Source organism: Eptatretus burgeri, chromosome 5, assembly GCF_056783735.1.
Source record: "Eptatretus burgeri isolate ZD-2024b chromosome 5, Ebu_testis_v1, whole genome shotgun sequence".
NCBI lineage: Eukaryota > Metazoa > Chordata > Myxini > Myxiniformes > Myxinidae > Eptatretus > Eptatretus burgeri.
In genome coordinates, this window is record NC_140965.1 from 21,960,516 (window position 1) to 21,970,589 (window position 10,074).

A 10,074-nucleotide genomic window follows, 5' to 3' on the forward strand; every position below is an offset into this window, starting at 1 on the left:
CCTTCTGCGGCCATTCCCGCACCGCTTGTGGGCACCGAGCGTCAGGCTGTCCTGGGCTCGTACAGGGCGCGCGCCGAGCCGCGGGTACAAAGTGCGGCCTTTCCGAGAAAAAGTCGGATCAGGAATGATACACGCCCACTTCTGATCCGTCTAATCAGCAAGCGCGGGGCGGTTTCGCCCCGCCTCCAGGCGCGTCGGAGTAGAATCGATATATGCAAATTCGAGGATCAGGGGAGATTCACGCCCCTTTTTCTCCGTCCAATGGGCGAGCGTGGCTCCACCCCTGAGCTCGTTCTGATCCAGAAATTTGCATATGGGTTCTTCTACACCACTATAAAACGCCGAGCGCGGGGCGAATTCAGGGAGTTTTTCGGTCAAGGCGAGTTGGTGAAGAGTTGAGAGTTTTGGGTCGGAAGCAGTTGGAGGCAGTCGGAGTTGGAGAGGAGTTGGAGTTTGAGTTGGAGAAGGGTTGGAGGCAGTCAGCTGAGGAGAATTGCAGAGGGGACCGGATACCTCGGGTCCGAGGCAAGGAAGACGGCGGTCGGCGACGAGGTCACAGCGGAGTCGCTCGTCGCGGGACCCAAGCAAGCCAGCTATCCTCTTTCCCCAGAGCATCAACAATCCCCCCCTTCCCCCCCCCCGCGCTGAGATAGTGCGAAAAGGGGGCTCCGTTCCCACCCCACTCCAAGCAGTGCCAACGAAACCTGCGAAGGAGCGCGGAGTCGGGGCACCGCCGCCACATTTGCGGCTCATCACAAGACACGGGTAGGCTCCACCCGGTCTCGCGGCCCACAGGCCCCGTCTGCCCCCTTCTCTTTGAGGGTGGCCCTTTTCTTTTGCTTTTGAGTAAATGTGTTGTCGGCGCCGTCTGTAAAGTAAAACTGTGTAAGTGTTGCCGTGTGCTCGCGTAGTCGGTTGTAGATCTGCATTGTTGTGTTTCTTTTGTAACATCTGCTTTTGGTGCATAATTGTTGTAATTGTATATGTGTGCTTTCCGTGTGCCGCGGAATAAATGTGCCTTATGTTGAACTGTTTTCCCGTTTTGCTTCGTCTTTTCTGTAATTGAATCTCCATCTTGCTTCACGTAAAGGGTTGGTCATGGGCTTAATACGCCCGATAGTTAATCGGAACCGTCGAGGCCGACGATAACACCGCTCGGTTATCCCGATAGTACGGAACGGGTCGCTTAAGTGGCCCGTGTCCGGAGTCGACCTGCGGCGAGGTGCGATCGCCCGGTCTGCCCTCCGTGTGGGTACTTAGGTGAGTCAAATTTGGAGAACAACCCTATCCCACGCAGGGGGCCCGATTGGCACGATCGTGGTGAGGCCGAAAGGCCCACCCGTGACTAGTTCCATATGTCTATCCATATACATATATATATATATACATATCTATTCATATATCTGTATATATTGTTGTGGTTACCAGATTCGCAAACCACCATTCAGGTCCCTTAGGTGAGGTATCTCGGTAAGTGCATGTGTAGTTAGGCCCAAACCCGTTGTCTAGTGGGAATACATGTCATTTATGCGAGCTGCGACTCTTCAGGATAGCCGTTTTTCTTTTACTATCTTTATTTTGGACCAACCGCCATGATCACAACCACAACATCAACCACCAACCACAACGCCGCTTCACCACAACCGCCACGACCTTCCCGTCACACCTCGCAACCGTAGCATCGCCACCGTTCTTGCCCCGCTGTGGGTACCGGTGTTGGACTCATGCAGAACGCGCGTCGAACAGCGTGTACAAAATCACGGATTTTGTGCTTCAAAAACGGATCAAAAAGCCTTCACGCCCACTTTTTCTCGGGCCAATGGGGAGCGAGGTGAAAGGTCAAAGGGAGGGGGTCAAAGGCGAAGTTACGGGGGGATAAAAGCACGGTGTTCGTCAGTCAAGAGAACGAGAAGGAGTCAGAGAAAGGAGAACGAGAAGGAGTCGAAACGAGAAGGAGTCGCAAACGAGAACGAGGAGTCGAGAACGAGAAGGAGTCGAGAACGAGAAGGAGTCGGAACGGAGGGGACGAGTGTGGAAGACTGGAGCCCGAAGCCTGCAGTGGCTGGAGAAGCTGAAGAGAGTCGGACGAGGGGGTGCTCGCGTCGGTGCCAGGAGCTGCACGCCCGAGGGAGGCCGGCAGCGCGACCTGGCCGAGGTGGAGACGCACACCAGGGATAATAAAGATCCTCTATACCCCGAGCATCAGCAACCCCCTCCTGTTTCCCCCCGCGCTGAGATAGTGCGACCAAGGGGGCCCCTTTTCCCACCCCCCTGCCTGACACTGTCCGCGAGGCCCGCGGAGAGAAGCGCCATCGCCGCTCCGCGTCTCATCACCAGACGGGTAGGCCCGAGCCGGTCTCGGCCTCAGGCCTGCCTCATTCTTGGGGGATTTCTTTTCCTTGGTTTTGGGTATGTGTTGTCGGCGCCGTCTGTGAAGTAGAATTGTATAAGTGTTGCCGTGTGCTCGGTAGTCGGTATTAGCTCTGCACTGTGTTTTCACTTTTATGTTTGCTTTTTGTGTAAATGGAATTGTGTTTTCTTTTTTTTTGTGTGCATTTGGTGGAATTGTATTTGTGTGCTTTCCGTTCGTCGCGAATAAATGTGCTTTATTGTTGAACTGTTCTCCCGCTTCGCTTCGTCTTTTCCCCCATTGAACCCTCATCTTGCTTCACGTAAAGGGTTGGTAGTGGGCTGAATACGCCCGATAATTAATCGAACCGTCGAGGTCGACGATAACACCGCTCGGTTATTCTGATAGTACGGAACGGGTCGCTAAGTGGCCCGTGTCCGAAGTCGACCTGCGGCGAGGTGCGACGCCCGGTCTACCCTCCGCGTGGGTACTTAGGTAGTTCGAATTTTGGCGAGCAACCCTATCCCACGCGGGGGCTGATTGGCTCGATCGCGGTGAGACCGAAAGGTCCACCCGTGACTGCTCCCGGCGTTAGTCCGAGAGGGTCACGACTGGATTGTCCGTCCGTGTGGGCGACGTGCCGCGATTCGAGTTACGTGGCCGTTCGCACGCCGGCGGGCGCGAAGACCGCAACACTGGTGTCAGGTCGTGCGATACAAATTCATCGCCCCTCGCGGCACTGGTATCGGAGAACAGGAAAACGGGCTCTCCTGTCTCCGGCCAAATTTACGGGAATCGGTCCAGGGGTGAGAGAAGCGACCCCCGATTCCCTCCAAATTACGAGCGAGCGAAATTAACCCTTCACGAGAAGCAAGATGGCGTCTCAAGGCGAGCGGGAGCCGGGGGAGGGAAATGCATATATGTGTAATAATGCAGAGTCCATGGTCCAGGATGGAATCCTCGAGCAGGAAATGTTGATTGTGCAGGAACACGGACTCGCCCAACTGAACCCAGGGCCCGAGGTGGGTGCGGCAGCGGCCGCGTGTATGACACCTCCCCCCCTCTCCACCAAGACCCTTCCCCCAACCCTTGCCGAAACGGCTCAGCTGAGTGCATCCAACATGGCTCAGCTACAGCCATGCTGGCGGCAATGAACAAACAAATGAATGAAGTGAAAACGACGATGGATACAAATACAAATGAAATGAAAGACGAAATGAAAGGCATGAACAAACAAATGAACGAAAAGATGGATACAAATACAAATGAAGTGAAAACGACGATGGATGCGAATACACAGCAAATGAGGGAAGAAATGAAAAAGCTGCGGGGTGAGACACAGAACATGGGCCGAAGCCTGCAGGCGGGCATGAAGGCCGTGACCGGGGAGATAAAAATGGCGACTCCACGTGTGGGAGCAAACGAGCTGGGTGGGGGTGCAACGGCTGACAGGCCCGCGGTGGAGGCGGGTGAAAAAATAATTCGTGGAACGTGTTGGGCGAGGGTCGTGACGATGACCGAAAGGGAAAAATTAAATGGGGAGACCAAAACGTGTGAGACGAGACACGAGGTGACAACAGAAATAATAGTTGAGACAAGGGAGGTAAAGGGTGAAGAGTTGGCAGAGACACGGGAGATGGGAACGATAGAGGGAAGACTACACGATGAAGACTGGGTAAGTGACGCGCACGCACACACGGAGGTAGTGGAGGACAATGGGGTTGAGCCCGGAGCGTGGTGGGACCCGGTGCGAGCGCCTGGATGGCCGCCTCCAGGAACGAGGGGAGGGAGTATCCCCCCTTGAGGCGAGTCACGACCAGGGGAGTTCGGTCGTGCTTTGCGAGGTTGAGGGGACGAGTGCTGTGGACGGGTGCACGGAGAGCTTGGGGTGTAGAGGCCCCGGAGACCCTTGTGGGGACACAAATCCCCAGTGTGGTTGTCCCTGTGTGTGTGGTGCAAGGTGTGAGTGCGGCACCGTGTGTGGAAGCGACCCCGTGTGTGAGTGGTGTGGTGGCGATGGTGTGCCAGAGTGGCGTGCTTCCCAGCACGCCGGGTGTGGATGGGGCACCGTAGGTGAGTGCGGCCGTGTGTGAGTGAAACGGCCAGTATGAGTGAGGCACCACGTGTGAGTGGTGTGGTGGCGATGGTGCCGGAGTGCGTGCTTCCCAGCACGCCGGGTGTGGATGGGGCACCGTGTGTGAGTGAGGCCGTGTGTGTGAGTGAAACGGCCAGTATGAGTGAGGCACCACGTGTGAGTGGTGTGGTGGCGATGGTGCCGGAGTACGTGCTTCCCAGCACGCCGTGTGTGGATGAGGCACGGAGTGTGAGTGAGGCACCGCGGGTTAGTGCCCCCCGCGTGTGTGGGTGAGGCACCGTGTGTGGAAGAGACCGCGTGTGTGAGTGTCGCCGTGTATGAGTGAGGTACCGCGGTGAGTGCCCCCCGCGTGTGTGGATGAGGCACGGTGTGAGAGTAGTGAGGCACGCGTGAGTGAACGGCCGTGTGCAAGGTCGCTGTGTGCAAGGGAGACCGTGTGTGTGAGAGAGCGGTATGTGAGGGAGATGTCGGTTGGCATGCGGGAGCACGCAGCCGCATCTCCCGGTGTGAATGTGATGGTGTGGACTGTGTGCGCTGTGGAATACGCAGGTGTGCGTGGGTGGAATGGAGACGACGACGGCGACAGAGGAGAGAAAGCCGAGTAGCGGCTGCAGTTGTTTCGAGGGACCGTGCCGGGTTCACCCAGCAGTGAGCACGCGGCTCGTGCTGTGCAACGCACGAGACCACCACGTGCTGCCAGAGAGTGAAGTCCCGGTCCGGAAACGCACGCGGTGGATTTGCCGATCCCGCGGACGGACAAAGTTAGGCAGGTAAATGGATTTGGACCGGACGGGTTCTCCACGCGACGTGTGTGTTAAGCTCCAACGGGCAAAGCACATGTGTTCGCGTGGGGAACCCTCGAGACGTGTGGCTTGTGTTTTTTTTATGCGCACGGTGACGCCATGGCTGCACGTGGGCTGGAATCCGGCAGGAGGGTATCTCTGCCGGATGGTCCCGTCCAAGGAGGGACGAGGAACACGTGCAGCTGCATGACGTCACGGGCAGGTGCAAAGTGCGCGAGCTCTGAGTTGCCGCGCAGGTGCTGGGCATGAAAAAAAAAAAGGGAAAAACAAGCCTCACTTTCGGGTGTACAGGATTCCTGGGCAAGGGGTGAAAGACCCCCTTACCCTGGGCACAGGATGGAAACTAGTTAGGGGGAAGGGTTAGCTTAGTTAGACCGACTCCATGGGGCATGGGTAAGTCCTCATGGAGTCCGTGGAATGGATTAGTTAGAGGGATTGTAGCCAGATTTAGGTTGGGAAATAAAATGATTTATTTGAGACAGAGACAGACTGTGAATGTGTAGAGGGGACGTAGTTTAGCTACGTAGTGTTAAATGGAACGTGCTGTAGTTTAAGGGACGACGTGGGAGCACGAGTTAGTTAGGGGATGTAGATAGAAGGATGGCAGAGTTCAGTGTGTGTGTTGAAGAGTTGGTGAGTTGTGAGGTGAGTACTTGTTGAGTGAGTGAGGCCAGCGGGTCTGTGTGAGTGGAGCGAATGGGGAATGCATGGTGCGATGAGTGATTGGGGGGAGGAGTGACTCCCGCCCAAGGGACCCCGGGGTCAGTGTAGAGTGAGTTAGCTGGGTTAGTCAAATTGAAAAATGGAGGTCGTTTTGTTGTTGGTGGGAAAGTAGGCTCGAGACCCATTTGGAGGGGTGCAGGAGCCCTGTTGACGGGCTTGGGAGCGTGGCTGCGAAAGGTGAGTATCGCTGAGTGGGTACCCCGGGCACCAGGCTAGTCGGCCGCGGTAGGCCATGGGCCCATGGGGGCCGGGATAGAGTAGTGGGCACGGGGGCGCCTGCTTGGTGCGGGGGCCGGGCGCCATTAGCCGCGTGGGCAGTGTTGTGGGCACGGGTGACCCTCGGAAAGGGGCCCGGGAGGCCGGCCTGCCACGTGTGCGTTTCAGGGGAGGTGCCATGGGGGGGCACTCCCCGGTGTTAGGGAGCTGGTAGGCTCGGAGGCAGTGTAGTGCCCGGGGGTGCCATAGCGGGAGATTCGGCAGAGGGTCGTGCCTGCCAAAGGGAGCCACGTGTCCCAGCCAGGAGACCGTGTGAGGGCACGGAGAGAAAATTGGGGGGCGAGGCCCGAAATTGTAAGGACACCAACACAGGCGACGGGAATCTGGGTTGTTAGAACCAATAGTTTAAGCGAGAGGCGCTTGTTGAAAGCCCCGGGGTAGTTTAACAGTTAAATGGTTAGGATAGATTAGGAGATGTACCCCTCCGCACCATCCATCCCCTCGCTGTCGTTGTGGGCCGCTGGACCCACTTGGTGTTAAGATCGCCGAACTCTGGGGAGGCCATTCTGAGGCTTCGTTGGGCCTCGACACAGGACGTTAGCTCTCCCTTGTTCCCCTCCGGGAAGGGAACGTAGGGGTTGGGAGTAGGTTAGGTGACAGGATAGGTTAGCCGAACAAGGACGATAAAGGGGGTTAGGGGACGATTTATAGAGGGGAAGTAAACATAAAAGTAAAAATAAAAAAAAAATAAGTTGGGGCTAAATTGGGGTTTGACAAATTAAGGGAGTGGGTATGTACAGTGACAGGCAAAGGCGATAGGTTGGGAGGGAGACAGGTAGGTAGGTCCGAGCCCGCCTTCCAAGTGGCCAGCACCACCGCACTCCCTCCACCAACCTCCACTGAACGGCAAAGGCTAGCCAACTCCATCGGCTGGCCGTGTTTTTCTTCGAGGCGGAGGCCGGCCAACTTCATCGGCAGCTGTTGTTTTGCTGCAAGGCCTGTGCCATCGGCTGGCCGTGTTTTGCTTCAAGGCCTGTGCCGGCCACTTCATCTGCAGCTGTGGTACTTCAAGGCCTGTGCCGGCCAGTTAATCTGCCGGCTGTGTTTGCCTGCAGCGGCCTTCTTCTGCGGGCTGTGTTTGCCTGCTGCCTTTGCCATGCCATGCCATGCCCACTGCCCACGTTCACCAGCCCCGTTCAATTTTTGCTTTGCCCCCCCCCCCCCCTGTTCGTTTCCATGTGCGCCAGGATCAGAAAGCAACAGTTTGCAAGCTGCAAGAACTGCCCTGTTGGCAGCTACAACACGGGCCTGCAGTGGCAGCCCGTGCACCGTGTTTGTGTCCATGCATCCATTCGTTGTGCTCATTGCGTGTGCCACTTGAGCTGGCACGGAGACTGCGTTTGTGCAGCCCAAGCACCGTTGTGGTTCACTGCGTTCAGTTCAAAAGGGAAGGCCTTGGACTGCGTGTGAGCAGCCAGCCACGTTCCCTGTCACCTGCATTGTTTGAGCCAGAGACTGCATGTGGGCAGCCTGGCTCCCTGCTAACTACTTTCTTTTTGCAGAGTTCAATGATCCTGGGCCATGGTTTAGTGTAAAATTTGTAAGTTTAGGTTAAGATGTACTGTAAATATGAGTGCGCCCCCGGCATGTATGTCTTAGCGCCGGCAATTTTATTTAAGTCGTCCGTATGAGTGAGTTTGTTTAGATAGTTACGCAGCCCTCAGGTTATTTATTTTGGGGACACGAATACCATGAATGTCGCACTCAGGGATCCGTAGGTAAAATGTACTAGGGGAAAACTACACATGATGGCACACGAAAATTTGACGACTCGGGACGAGTCTGTAAAAAGGGAAGGGGGTAGTGTTGTGGTTACCAGATTCGCAAACCACCATTCAGGTCCCTTAGGTGAGGTATCTCGGTAAGTGCATGTGTAGTTAGGCCCAAACCCGTTGTCTAGTGGGAATACATGTCATTTATGCGAGCTGCGACTCTTCAGGATAGCCGTTTTTCTTTTACTATCTTTATTTTGGACCAACCGCCATGATCACAACCACAACATCAACCACCAACCACAACGCCGCTTCACCACAACCGCCACGACCTTCCCGTCACACCTCGCAACCGTAGCATCGCCACCGTTCTTGCCCCGCTGTGGGTACCGGTGTTGGACTCATGCAGAACGCGCGTCGAACAGCGTGTACAAAATCACGGATTTTGTGCTTCAAAAACGGATCAAAAAGCCTTCACGCCCACTTTTTCTCGGGCCAATGGGGAGCGAGGTGAAAGGTCAAAGGGAGGGGGTCAAAGGCGAAGTTACGGGGGGATAAAAGCACGGTGTTCGTCAGTCAAGAGAACGAGAAGGAGTCAGAGAAAGGAGAACGAGAAGGAGTCGAAACGAGAACGAGAAGGAGTCGAGAACGAGAAGGAGTCGAGAACGAGAAGGAGTCGGAACGGAGGGGACGAGTGTGGAAGACTGGAGCCCGAAGCCTGCAGTGGCTGGAGAAGCTGAAGAGAGTCGGACGAGGGGGTGCTCGCGTCGGTGCCAGGAGCTGCACGCCCGAGGGAGGCCGGCAGCGCGACCTGGCCGAGGTGGAGACGCACACCAGGGATAATAAAGATCCTCTATACCCCGAGCATCAGCAACCCCCTCCTGTTTCCCCCCGCGCTGAGATAGTGCGACCAAGGGGGCCCCTTTTCCCACCCCCCTGCCTCACACTGTCCCCGAGGCCCGCGGAGAGACGCGCCACCGCCGCTCCGCGTCTCATCACCAGACGGGTAGGCCCGACCCGGTCTCGGCCTCAGGCCTGCCTCATTCTTGGGGGATTTCTTTTCCTTGGTTTTGGGTATGTGTTGTCGGCGCCGTCTGTGAAGTAGAATTGTATAAGTGTTGCCGTGTGCTCGGTAGTCGGTATTAGCTCTGCACTGTGTTTTCACTTTTATGTTTGCTTTTTGTGTAAATGGAATTGTGTTTTCTTTTTTTGTGTGCATTTGGTGGAATTGTATTTGTGTGCTTTCCGTTCGTCGCGAATAAATGTGCTTTATTGTTGAACTGTTCTCCCGCTTCGCTTCGTCTTTTCCCCCATTGAACCCTCATCTTGCTTCACGTAAAGGGTTGGTAGTGGGCTGAATACGCCCGATAATTAATCGAACCGTCGAGGTCGACGATAACACCGCTCGGTTATTCTGATAGTACGGAACGGGTCGCTTAAGTGGCCCGTGTCCGAAGTCGACCTGCGGCGAGGTGCGATCGCCCGGTCTACCCTCCGCGTGGGTACTTAGGTAGTTCGAATTTGGCGAGCAACCCTATCCCACGCGGGGGCTGATTGGCTCGATCGCGGTGAGACCGAAAGGTCCACCCGTGACTGGTTCCCGGCGTTAGTCCGAGAGGGTCACGACTGGATTGTCCGTCCGGTGGGCGACGTGCCGCGATTCGAGTTACGTGGCCGTTCGCACGCCGGCGGGCGCGAAGACCGCAACAATATACACATATATATATATATATATATATATATATATATATATATATATATATATATATATATATATATATACACACATATATATATATATATACACATATATATATATATATATATATATATATATACATATATATATATATATACATATCTATTCATATATCTGTATATATATATACATATCTATTCATATATCTGTATATATATACATATATATATATATATATATATATATATATATATATATATATATATATATACATATATAATATACTGCGGTGGGGAAACTGTAGCACGTGCGACGCCGCGGTGGGGAAACTGCAGCAAGTCATGTGGTATGCTTGTTGGTGCTGGACTGTTGGTTCAAGCTTCCGATGGTCTTGGGAGAATTACCGATTGCATTAG